The sequence below is a fragment of the Silurus aristotelis genome (assembly GCF_946808225.1).
Source record: "Silurus aristotelis genome assembly, chromosome: 20".
In the NCBI taxonomy this organism is placed as follows: domain Eukaryota; kingdom Metazoa; phylum Chordata; class Actinopteri; order Siluriformes; family Siluridae; genus Silurus; species Silurus aristotelis.
Window position 1 is genome coordinate 11,142,914 of NC_139593.1, and position 13,684 is coordinate 11,156,597.

The following is a 13,684-nucleotide window of genomic DNA, read 5'->3' on the forward strand; positions in this document are numbered from 1 at the left end:
CATACGGATCTCTCGTCTCGCCATTTCCTTTTATAATAACCTCCACTCTTCTGGGAAGATGTTCCACTAGATTTTGGAGATTTGTCACCAAAGTAAAATTATTATTAAAGGTTTATTTTCCTTAAAGGCTTAACAATACACACCTCGCTGATCACACCAGCATCAATGAATTTTCTAAAACGGGGTTGTATAACGAATGTCATTATAGGGACATGAGAATAGACAAAGAAGAATCTGTTTGTAATGATATACTGCAAAGCCGTACCGTTATATATTTCCGCTCTAACGTTATAGGTAGAAAGATTGGGGATCTGTTTGTACAGCTTTAATATCCTGGATCAATTTCAAATGAGGGTTAATTTATGCAAATTTCGGAGGGCTGCATCCTAATGCGGCTGTAGGCTGTGTGCTCCCGGCGTATGCGGCGGTGCGAATAATATCAAGGAAATGAGATTCAGCTACAGATGCTAGTGACTGAAGCATGTCGCTGTGAGAATATACACAAACAGCCACACACACACACACACGCAGCATGTATGGAGAGTGTGGGGGTGCGTGAGCATGCATCCATGCGTGCGTATGTGTGCTCGGGCATGATCATGGATTATAGCCTCACACACCATCCCTCCAGCTGTGAGGCATTTGCCTTGCAGCTGTGAACCCGCACTCACTCACACACACACACACACACACATTCAACAAAAAGGCAAAAACAGAGACGTCACGGTGTGTCAAGCTGTCGAGGGGGGAAAGCTGCTTATCCTATAAATAGAGGTGGATTTCTTTAAAGAAATGGGAAAGTCCAGGCTTCTACCACAGTGTCGCACATCACTCCAGCATTAAAGCAGTAATCCATTGTTCTTCAACCTGAGCAGATAAATAATACGGAGACGAATTTCTCCACGAAATTAGAAATTTTCATATTGTTCATATTTTCCTCAGAGGGTTGATAAACCTCACATACAGCCTCGGTGTAAATGCAGTCATCAGGGCAGGTGCTGAAAATGTACATTTGCATGGAAGAATTAAAAGAAAAATTCAGTATTTCTCAACTTAATATCTGTATTATGGTAAAATTACACCAGGAATTTGATCTGTGCCCTTCAACCAACAACAGAAACCTCAAACGTTACTTATAATGTCAGTCTAAGAGAAGTTGTTATGGGCAGTCGATGATGACTCGTGGATCCCTTTTCATACGTGGCAGGAAAAAAGTATTGGACCGATCATCCGTGTTAAATATCCGTTTAAGATGTGATTTAAACAGAAAGTTAAAAAAAAGTGGATTGTTCCTTTGATATTGAAATATTATTGGTGTAAAGCAGGAGAGAGTGGTATGCTCCATGCATTCAGGTTTTTACTCAAATACAAACTACACACACACACACACACACACACACACACACACACACACACACACACACACACACACACACACACACACACACACACACACACACACACACACACACACACACACAGGGGACCAGTCAAGGCATTTCACTGGAGACAGTCCAGCACAGTATAGCTAAATAATTTAGCCTCACTCATCACTGCTGAATTGGCAGGACCAGCCTTGGGCAATATGAAACACACACACACACACACACACACACACACACACACACACAAACACACCCCCACACACAGGCAGACATCAGAGCGCACACACACAAAATAAACACCTACACACTTCAGGATACACACACTTTATCAAACTCCCACATCAGCCTCCTCCAGCTCGCTCCATTCATTCCACCAGCTTGTCTTCTTTTTCTAATTTTGTCTCTGTCTCTGTCTCTCTTTCTCTCTCTCTCTCTCTCTCTCTCTCTCTCTCTCTCTCTCTCTCTCTCTCTCTCTCTCTCTCTCTCTCTCTCTCTATCCTGTCTTCCTCCTTTTCTGTCTTAAGTTCCTGAAGTAACCCCGCCCATGCTCTGGGTCTTAAGTCATTTGATTCCTTAAGGGAAAAAAGAGACAGACAGACAGACAGACAGACAGAAAGGGCGAAGAGGGGGGGGGGGGTAAGAGGGTGCGAAGAGGGGGGGTAAGAGGGTGGGCGGGAAGGAGCAGCTGCATATGGGAGGCCGGTATCAGGCTTCAGGCCACTGAGCCCATCAGCGTGCAGACACACACACACACACACACACACACACACACACACACACACACACAATTCCACTTTATCCCACCTTTATGATCCCCCACTTCTTGTATTTCGCAAGCAAGGAATGCAAACCCCCTTTCTGCCTTTTTAGACCCATAAGAAATCACAATTTTTCCCTTTGTATGAGTGTAACAAGTCAGTCAGACATCGCTTTTGGAAAAGCTTTTCCACAGAGTGTTTGCAGGAGATGCTTAAAACCATACTAAACCGTCCATTTTCTATTTTTTTTTTGTATAAACAAAACAAAAAAGGGTGGCAATAAAAAATAAAAAAAAAACTTAATATAATACACACTAACATTCTATATTATTATTATTATTATTATTATTATTATTATGATGCATTAATCAGAGTAATGTATCAATAAAGACCAAATAGTGTAGTTCAGTAAAGGGGCCATGGATCAAAAAACTACTGAGGACCATTTTATAGTTAATATACCATAATGCAGATGATGTAATACATTATGATGTTTTACCTCCATTTTTCTTCAAACTTCACCTCTGGAATTGACGGACGTGTCCCCACATGCGTTCAAATGACGTCGTGTCGTATTCTGGTGAATAAGATGTTCCAATAGATTTTGGAGATTTGTGCTCCTTTAGCCACAAGGGCTTTAGTGGTGTAGTGTGAGGAGACTTGGGGTGCAGACAGCGTTCCAAATTCATTCCAACGGTGTTCAGTAGGGTTGAGGTCAAAGCTCTGTAGCAGGCCACTCGAGATCTTCTATTCCAACCCATGTAAAGGCAGATCTTCATGGAGCTGACTTTGTGCACAGGGGTATTGTCATGCTGGAACAGGTTTGGGCCTCAGAGTTCAAGTGAAGGGAAATTGTAATTGCTACAAGTGTGTGCTTTGTGGAAACAGTTTGAGGAAGAACCACATATGGCTGGAAAAGTCAGGTGTCCCAATACTTTTGTCCCTATAGTGAATTTATGCATGTACTCAGGACAAAAAGGTTTAAAGTCGAAAAGAAAAATGATAATCAATGCCATTCAAATCTAGATTATTCATTCATATGTTTAAACAAGCTAAATGCTGCAAAGAGTTAACCAAGTTCGACTCTGTAATTTTATTGAGTTAAATATTTGGGTTTAATGTTGTGAGAGTGCGTGGGCTGGTCCTCCTTTCCTCTAAATATAATGGCATGAGGTTTAGCTAATTAGCACTGCTGATTATGTAGTCATGGAGTGCATGCTGTTCTGTAAAGTGGACTACATTCTGACTACATTATCAGGACAGAGACAGAAAACACGTGTTTGGGAACTACCAAGATCCAGACCTCCGTGTCCTCATAGCTAGTTTTGGCATGAATCTGAACATTTTTACCTGAGACCTAATTTATCATTTGCGTTTCGTACTTTTTAGAGCAACACAAAGCCTTTTATAAAAATTTCACAAGTGAATCAGAAATCAATAATTCCATCGATAGACATTTCGGGGCGGCAGAAAACATTTTGATAGATTGTTGGAAGATCACGAAATTCAATAACGGAATTTCCATAGTCATTTGTGAAACTAAATTGGTGTGCTGTACAATGTCACTAGCCAATCACAAGTGACTGTGAGTTGATGTATGAGGAAGAGGGCCGATAGAATGCGGTACACTGAGATGGACTTTATGAAGGATGCGGTTGGCTTTATGTAACTCAAAGAAAAGATCTGTTCACCCAGTTTGTTGTCGTATGAAGGAGAAGCGTGTTGTAGGGACGGCTCGTCCATGAACCATTCGTTTGTTTCGAACGAGTCTTTAACGTGACTCAGAAGAACGAGTTGTCTCAAAGAGCGATTCCTATTGGATGGGCATGAGCAAAGGTTATGTACGGAATTGAGTAGTTCATCTCTCGACTCTACAAGTGTGAGTTCTTTGTTCTTTCATCATGTGACTTCCATATACGCTATGCAGTGCATTACACAGAAAACAGAATCGAGTAGTTTATCTCATCAGTCCTCTAGTCTGAGTTTTTTTTATATACCTGCATATACCTGCATAGCGACTCCTATGATATAGACGCTATGCAGGTATATATACATACAGTATATAAATTATTGGAACTATAATTTGTGTCAGTGTATGTAGACGTGTTCCGCTTTTCGAAAATGTTGATTTTGTTTGGAAATTGTATTTCTGATCAAAGGAACTAAATGACGACAAAAAAAAAAAAAAAAAAAGAGATCCGTTCATTTTGATGAAAAAGATTCAAAGAACCGAGTCACTAAAAGAAACCGATCTTCCCATCACTAGTGTGTTGGGGTTTAAAGTATAGCTGGGAGAAGGAAGGAGCCTGTTTCGCTCTTTTCTACATTCTTGTCACCACTACGATATTGAACTCTAATGGACCGACTTATTATATTAGAACCCTAACAGATTCCACCAGAACGCACTGGCAGATGGTGTGTCCGCTATGTTCTAGAGCGAGTTTCCTTCACCCTCAGCGAGCCATTTGTAATAACGTTATACTAAACCTGCAGAAGTGGTCCGAGCTCGAGGTCAAAAAGAACGATGTCACCGAACACTTCATTAGCTAAACCTATAGCATATGAGGCTGCACTGAGAAGTGCCTGATTAAAACCAGCTTTCAGCCTTAGAGACATGTAAATATTTAGTGCACACCAAACAACATAAGGAACGACTTTAGGATCGCACACAGGCGAACACAACGGAGCTAAAGTGTGAAGCAACGCGAAGCAAAGTAAACACAGTAGTTGGGAGTGGTCTACTTATGCTGAAGTGTTTCGGCGGGTTTACACAGTGCACAGTAGCCAAGACGTTTCCGAGTCTCAGAGGAATCTCAACACGTAAAGCAAATCGATTCACAAACGTTAATCAGTGCTCGTGAAAAAAACCAACCAACCAAACAAACACCCAGGTTCGAATAGCTTTTTACAACAAAACAAGAACAGTTCTGCAGAAGAACAGCCGAAAGCACATATATTATTTTTGTCGATTTTCTCCGAGAGGCTCTTCATTGATGCGAGCGTAGACGATCCTGCTGTTCAAACAGAGGCCTCATTGTGGATGGATGCATTTCTTTAAGAGAACGAGAGAAAAAAGTAGGTTAGAGGGACACTGAAAACAGTGTCCTACCTTCTTTTTCCGGACCCCCCCCTCCCCCCCCCCCCCCTCCTTCTCCAACACAAGTGAGATATACCACGGCCAGACGATGTGGAATCTGAAGAATCTAATCTGGTGCCAAAACCATTTAGAGCGATATTAATGTGAGACGCAAAAACTAAAAAAAAAAAGACTTTTTGAGATAATATCTGGCAGCTGGACACTGAAAAACAAATGTTGATAAAACAAAGATCTGAAATTCGCAGCCATGGAGTGTAGACATTTCACACACTGATGATGGCTAATTGTTTCTCTAAATACTGGATGATGAATTGCAGTTGCGCCGAAGTCAGCAGGTTTCCTTACTGCTTATGTTTACATGCCCATTTTTGTCGATTGCAATACGTTCGTTTGTCCGAATGAATAGTTTGTAAGCAATGTGCTGAAAATCTTCACGTGCACGCACACTACATGTAATGGAAACCAAATTTTTTTTGCTTTGCGAGCAGCAGCAGCACGTGAGGAGCATCAATGTTACCATAACAACAAGAATCATTTCCTATCAGAGTGTAACCATTAGTTAACATTGGTGCCCGTGACTCGAATTTTCCTTTGTTATGCCTGTCAGTCTCAGCATAAATCTTCTCCAAAGGCATCCAGGAGAAGCAACATCATTCTGCTTGGGCATATTACTGATCCTTATAACACTGCGCATCTCATCTGGCAACGATCTGCTTTATTTGCATTGAAACCTTTGCATATGGAAGCATCCCGATTGCATCCGGAATAATCCTGATTCAATCAGTTTTAGTCAAATTTATTTTGATTATTTAGATATTTTACACGTTCACCATCTACTAGATTAGGAACGCCCAAACGCTTTCTGCAACTATTCAATCGACCAATCAGCTCACTGACTTGCCTTGTCTTCTTCCAATCTTCATCTCTCCAGTTTTGATGAGCTCACTGTTAGTGTTGGGAAGATCGGATCATTTTAGTGACTTGGTTCTTTAAATCTCGTTCATCTTAACTTTACTTCATTCTGTCCTTTTGATCAGAAATAAAATAAATGTAACATTTTCAATTAGCGACCCAAATTGAAACAAATTGAATCGAATGAATCATTCTTTGAGACGACTCATTCTTCCAAATCGCATTAAAGACTTGTTAAAAATGAACGAATCGTCACTACCCGCTGTAGCTTCAGATTCCTTTTTTTGGCTGACGGGAGTGGAATTTGTCGTAGTCTTCCGCTGTTGTAGCACATCTGCCTTAACGTTCTGTGTATTCCGAGATGCTTTTCTGCTCACCTCGGGTTGTATTTGACTTACCGTAGCCTTCCTATCAGCTCATACCACATCTCTTTTGAGCTCTTTCCCCATTGAAAGTGTTTCCATTTGAAGAATGACTGCTCACTGGATGTTTTTTGTTTTTTGCACCACTCGATGCGAACTATAGAGACTGTTTTGTGGTCCAAACCCCTGGGATCACCTCCTCAATCACCAATTCTATCTTTAACTTGAATATTACCTGAAATGCACTGCTGTAACATGATTGGCCAGTTGGATTTTCCACTAGATTTTGGAGTGTGCTTATGGATATTTGTGTTCGTCAGCCACAAGGGTATTACAAAAGGCCTGGGGTGAAGTCAGCGTTCCAATTCATCCCAAAGGTGTTCAGTAGGGATGAGATCAGAGCTTTATAGCAGGCCACTCAAGATCTTCCTCTCCAAAGCATGTAAACCAGATCTTCAGGGAGCTCACTTTGTGCACAGGGGCACCGCCATGCTGGAACAGGTTTTGGGTTTCCAAGTTCAAGCGAATGCAAAATTTTATTATAGCGGATCTATAGACGTCCTGTACAATTTTGTGCCTCCAACGTTGTGGTAACAGTTTGGAAAAGAACCATATACAGCAGGAAAGGTCGGGTGACCCAATACTTTTGGTAATAGTGTAGTACCAATGATAGCAAGTCACTCATATTCATAATGAATAGGAAATTCTCTTAAACAGCTTTTAGTCTATTAATTAGCCTGGACATGTTTTATAATGAGGTATAGGACTGATTCAAAATGGCCACCTTTTAGACATTCGGCCTCGTGACTGACAGCGCAGTGTGGGTGGCTGCAGTTGTCACTCAACACTCTGGACTGGAACACAACTGCTGAGATTGAGAGGCAGTGAAAGCAGTGCATCATGGGTACCGTCCTACCTAAGACTGTCCTTTACATGTGGTGACTGAACTTAATTTGTGCTCAGCAAAGAGGGTTTTTTTTGTTTGTTTGTTTGTTTGTTTTTACACAGAGCCCTTCGTTTGTATTGCAGCAGTATCGTTTACTGTATCGCGTTCCACCGAGAATAAAGCGAACCGGAAAAACACATTTAAATAACCAATTAAGAGCAGATTCTGTGCTCACATGTGTTCGGTTCGTGCGTATGCGTTTTGTTATCGAATGGGGGGAACAAGTTGCTCACAGGAATCGGAGAGCATTGCTCGGCTTCCGATTACCATCGCAGCAGTAGCGAATGGCGACAGAAATAGCACATGGAGGAGACATTTAAGAAACTCAGAACACACACACACACACACACACACACACACACACACACACACACAAACGCAACTCTTAAGGTACAACTGACTCAAAGAGAAAGGTATACAGAGAGAAAATATGAAGTAAAAGCAAAGGTAAAAAAAAAGTAAGATCATTTAGAGCACAAATTGGATGGTATGGAAACAAATCACTCTGATATTTTGATGTTATTTCACTAAGAACCTGCACTGAACTTGAGTAACCTGCTTGCCAGAGTACCAGAGGTGCAGGCCAGGGATCTGTGGAAATATAGAAATATGGAAAATGGAAAATAGTGAATCATTTGATCATTTCTGTAGTGGCACACTGAAGACTATTTGGATTTTCTTTCAATTTTGTTGTTTGGAATGAAGCTTATTTAGCTACGATCATATGGTACAACAATCTGATTACATTCCCATTGAGTTCAATGGAAACAGGAACCAAGAATATTCTGGTTCTTGCATAAAACTAAATGACTTGCTAGTGTTCACCATAGGTGGTATGAAAAATTTTTGAGACTGGTTTTGTAACACGCCAAACAGATGGCAGCACAAGGCTGCACGCACAGTCGCAGGGAGCACCGACCTTCATAAGTCAGTGTGCCGAAAGACAAAGTCCTGTGTACATCGGGAGCAGTGCAGCTGGTGCTATTCTGACCACATGCACGTCCGGTCACCGAGCTCTCCTCGCACGTGACTTCCTTGCAACTTTTCCTTGAAAGTGAGAAAAACTCGTTCTCACTTTCGCACCCACCAACCCGCCCGCCTTATTCGCCAGTTTTGGATCCTACAGACTTCGCCCTCTTCCCGAGGATATGAAGATCCGGCTCAAAGGTCTCCATTTTGACACCATTGCGGAGATCCGGCGCGAATAGCAGAAGGTGCTCGACACGCTTCGAAAAGAAGACTTCCAGGATACAGTCCAGAAGAGGCAGGAAGCGGGAGTATTGTATTGTACACAGGGAGCGCTGTATTGCTGTGCAAACGGGACTATTTTGAAGGTACTTTCTTGTAAACAGAGCGAGTCTCGAAGCTTTTTGATACCACCTTGTAAATACTGGTTGTAAGTACTGGTTGTAAGTACTGGCAAGTTGTGTCACCATCCGTAATCTCCAGAAAGATTTTTTGGGCATCGTTATTCCACTGCTCGGAGAAATGTTCCCAGGCCCTGAGAGTTCCTGATTGTTAACTGCTTTGTACTGTACTGGACTTGACTCTGAGGTTCTCCTCAGTAATTAAGAGAGACCTGAAAAGCTGAACCCGGAGCAGCGGACTTACCAAAGGTTTATTTAACGTGGCTCTTTCGCGTTCTCTCGCTCACCTGCCCTCTGCACTGCTTCGGTATTCCTGTTTCCATACCAACACTGCTCTCGGGTTGCGCGGTCGAACTCGGCCGCGTGGCAATCACTTTAAATCACTGCGCACGACACCGGCCTGAAACACCCAATAAAACGGAACTGAACTCAATTGAACTGCCCTACCTGCATTACCCAGCCAGCGACGCTATCTGTATTCCGAACCGGCACTCCAGACTGTAGTATACTTACCACTGGGAGCAAGCAGAGGAGCACAGTTCTGAATATTATTATCCTCAATAATTAGCTCTCCATCTTTGTAGTGCTAGGTGGCATGTGTGCGTTAAGTGTGTGTGTGTGTGAGTGTGTGTTCATTCCCACTGTGAGCCTAGTGAACTGACGAGCGCCACCGGCAGAGACAAAACCCTAACGAGAGATTGATTCATGGAGCAGAACGCAACCACACAATACCCATCCATATATCCACATTCTCTCTCTCTTACACACACACACACACACACGAGGGAATAGTAGGAGGGAGTAGCGAATAAAACAAAGCTCCAATGCCCTTCCTTTGATAAGGACACTTTGCCTGATCATCGGTGGAGAAACGAGCTCAGATGGCCTTGACCATGAACCTTTTATTGCTCACTATCCTTTCCTTTCTTCCATACTGAGTTTGTGTGTGTGTGTAAGAGAGAGAGAGAGAGAGAGAGAGAGAGAGAGAGAGAGAGACTTGTTTTCCTGTTTACTGTTTCACTGGGTAGGTAATTTGTGCAGATGTCTGGCTTCTTTCGTCTCCTTCTTCCTCTCTATCTTTTTTTTTTCCCGCTTGGTCTCACTTGAGCTGCAAAGAAGGGCAAATCACATTTACACTAAATCAGTCCACTCCAGCTGCTGCCCCATATAATAACTTGCCCACCACTTGTTTTTTTTTTTTTCTGTGCTGCTTTCTCTGGGGTTTGTGTTAATTTGGGCCCCTGCGAATCAAGTTCTGAATATACTGTATTTATCTCTTTAGCAGAGAAGAGAAACGAAGCGGGAAAAGAGAGCAATGGGACATGCATCGGAGGACAAAAAGGGTACACCGTACCAAAGGTCAGAGAGATGCTCTGGCGTCTTTTACATTACACCTTTGTTAGAGAGAGAGAGAGAGAGAGAGAGAGAGAGAGAGAGAGAGAGAGAGAGAGAGAAATATAGGGAGCTAGTAAGGCAAAGAGGAGAAGATGAGGGGATGAAGAAAAGGACAGAAAGAGAAAGGGAGTGCAGGCGAGAGAAAGCGAAAGAGAGAGAGAGAGAGAGAGAGAGAGAGAGAGAGAGAGAGAGAGGAAAGTCGGTCAGACCCCCTCCTCAACAGGAAAAGAATGCAGGGAGGTGGAGGAATGTGGAATGGGTCTCTGGGGAGGTGGGGTATAGTCGAGATATAAACAGTGTGTGTGTGTGTGTGTGTGTGTGTGTGTTATGGTTTGTGGCTCAGTAGATTTTCACTGTAGCTGGTTGTATTCATGTGTGTATTCATGTGTGTGTTTTAGTTTGTGGATTGGGGGTGTTTTTATATTGAAATGTCCCCATAAGGAATATCTGTCAGGTTTGACCTTGTGGGGACATGTCACCAGTCTCCTGGCTTTTTGACAAAAACTGTAAGATTTGTTAAAACAGATCACAAAAAGGAAATTAAAAGACGTTTCTGAAAAGGTTTTTGTTTTAGAAAACCGGATGTCATGGTCACATTTAGATTGTTTGCACAATACTACTTAGCCATTATTAATTATTTAAATAGAAGGTTGTATAGTGGCGGAAAGATAAACATGTGCACGTGTACGCAGCGCGCTGTAGCTAGGCCACCTTTCCCCTTCTCTGATCACAGGTTTGGGCCGATGACATGACACGGAAAACTACCGGTCCCCACTTTTACCTCCACTCTCTCCCCGTAACCAATCTACCCTGAATGAGACAACAAAAGAAAAAACACAGTTGAATCTGGCAACAGGATGAACAGCATTGATGAATTTTGATGTCAATGAGATAAATTTTTTACTAAAAGCAACTTGGACAGAATTTTTGGCTGCAATTTACCTCCTAATTTTATTTTAATGCACTTGTTCAGTGACGACACTTTTTCCTTTCTATAGTAACAACTTGTTCGGCAAGACGTCTCGTTCAGCACATCTTATTGATAAAATCCAAACGGTAATGAGCAAAAACAAACAAAAGCAGAACGGAAATGTTTTCTGTACCCAGATTTATATTTATCTATCTATCTATCTATCTATCTATCTATCTATCTATCTATCTATCTATCTATCTATCTATCTATCTATCTATCTATCTATCTATCTATCTATCTATCTATCTATCTATCTATTTATTTATTTATCTTTTTAGATTAGCAACAAAACGGCATAGAGCGAAGTTTCTAACGTATACGAGTATGTGACATTCCCTCCAGTAGTGTTTTACAGAAATATATGGAGAATATTAGAAACGTGGGACTTTTGCGCCATGTTTACAAAGTAGACGGGAAACACCACAATAATACGCTCAATCTTTTGAGACGTTTACAAAAAAAATTATAGCTTTGAGAAGCCAAGTGTTTAAAAACCGTCCGAAAACGAACATCAGCTCGGTTGATGAACAACCTCTTGCAAACAACAGACCTCTCGAATGAGCCGCGCTGATGGCGGATCAGGTTTCAGTGCGTGAAGAGCACAATTCTATGAATGGTGAAAGATGATCTGTATTCGGTCATGCGCTGGAAAGTCGGCCATGTCTGATCTGTACTGCAGTGAAGGTAGTGTGTGTGTAAAGATATATAGGTCTAGGTGTTAGACCTTAGGCAAGGTTTAACCAGGTTGCTGCTTAGGTGTGTGTGTGTAGGTGTGTGTGTGTGTGTGTGTGTGTGTGTGTGTGTGTGTGTGTGTGTGTGTGTGTGTGTGCGCGTGCTTGCATGTGTGTGTACAAGTGGAATTCAGGGATTTGTGGGGATTGAAAGTGAAAGCGATTGATGGTGTGCACAGTGTCGGCCAGTCGATAGATTTCATACTCAGGAAATAAACAAGGCAATAATGGGAGAGACAGCAGGCACTCTGTGTGTGTGTGTGTGTGTGTGTGTGTGTGTCTGAGAGAGAGTGTTTGTGTCTGGGATCATGTGTGGTGCCCTTCCCCCACTCATCCACACTACTCGATGTGTGTGTTTGTGTGTGTGTGAGGGATATTTTTAGTGTGTGCTCTCAGTGTGAGAGGTTGTGCTGCTGGAACAGTGTTCTGGTGTATTTCGGGAACGAGCGCCACAGCTAACCACTTAACTAGCCAGAGCTCACACACACACACACACACACACACACACACACACAAAGACTAGCAAGCATTCCTTAAAAGAGCTCCAATATGCAACAGTCAATCCATTTCGAAGCTCAGCGTTAAACCTCGCTTTTTACGCCTCCATTTTGTTAGCAATTTTATAATCGTTGCATAAACCAACACTAACCACTTTCTCGTGCTCGGGAACGCTACGTCATGCCGCGCCGCACGACGGGAGCGTTTTTGCTAGGGTTGGTCCTCCAGGCTTCGAACCCGTTCACACACTACGAGAGCTCAAACAGCCCGGCGTTTTATTGTGTTTCTTAGACTAAGTTGCATCTCAGCAAACTCCAGGCGGATGCCAAGCAACAGCATATGGACAAAATTAGCCTTACTGACAATCCATACGAGTAATGCTCAGAATATGCGATCTCCTCTTACATTTCCAGACCTTGTTTCAAATGTAGTGTGTTGCTTGAGAGCCTATTCCTTTGGGTAATTTAAACGCGATAAGTCGTTCAACCCCTTTGTATGCAGCTAATATTACAGTAACACTGCCCTCGTTGTTCTCCACAGTGTTTTTATTAACGGTTGCTCTACTGGGGTACTCACAGTTATCAGTCAGCGTATACAGTTATGCATATGAGCACATATTTAAATAAGCAAGTTTTCCGAGTTTGTAGACAAAATGGAGCAAAAAACAGTCTGTTGTCTGATTTGATGATTGACAATGTTTTTATAACATTCCCAAGAGTTGTCCATACCTTTGCTTTACTCTCTTTTTTTTCCGCCAATTTCTTCCCTTATCACAGCCAAACACAGACTTCCTCTAAGACCTGTAAAGCCAGGCTCTACACCTGCAAACTCCCAGTGGAACACACTAGGACTTAGTGCTATCTGCCCTCTTCCACATACACAACCTCACAGATACCCAGGATGAAGCTACAAGTCAATACCATTATTTAAATCAGTCCAACTCAGTTTTATTTGTAGCACTTTTAACAATAGACATCGTCCGAAAGCAGATTTAAAGAGATAAACAGGTTATAGAATTTAAATTTATATGTTAGTGATTATAAGTTTAGCGCCTATAAGTTTGTCCCTAATGAGCGAGCCAGTGGTGACAATGGCAATGCCATCTTTATCTAGGTGGCACAGAATTTCCATTCATTGTAGATATTTATAGTTGCATTATTCTCTTAAAGTGAGTCATGGATAACCTTTTAGATTGCTCTGGATATTTGTTGGTTGCTCCAGTATTTGGTGGAACCTTCAGTGAACAAATAAACCAGAAGT

The 13,684-nt window shown here is 42.1% G+C and overlaps 1 protein-coding gene across 4 annotated transcripts in view; it reads left to right on the forward strand.

The window, feature by feature from the left end:
* Nucleotides 1-13,684, forward strand: part of bcl9 (BCL9 transcription coactivator) — a 108,002-nt gene that overhangs the window by 29,515 nt on the left and 64,803 nt on the right. For 2 of the 4 annotated variants that reach the window (XM_083523058.1, XM_083523062.1), the window contains exon 2: nucleotides 10,118-10,186. The exons of the other annotated variants lie outside the window; for them this stretch is intronic. The gene's annotated coding sequence lies outside the window, so the exon portion shown is untranslated. The remainder of the gene's footprint in view (nucleotides 1-10,117; nucleotides 10,187-13,684) is intronic. 4 annotated transcript variants of the gene reach the window in all.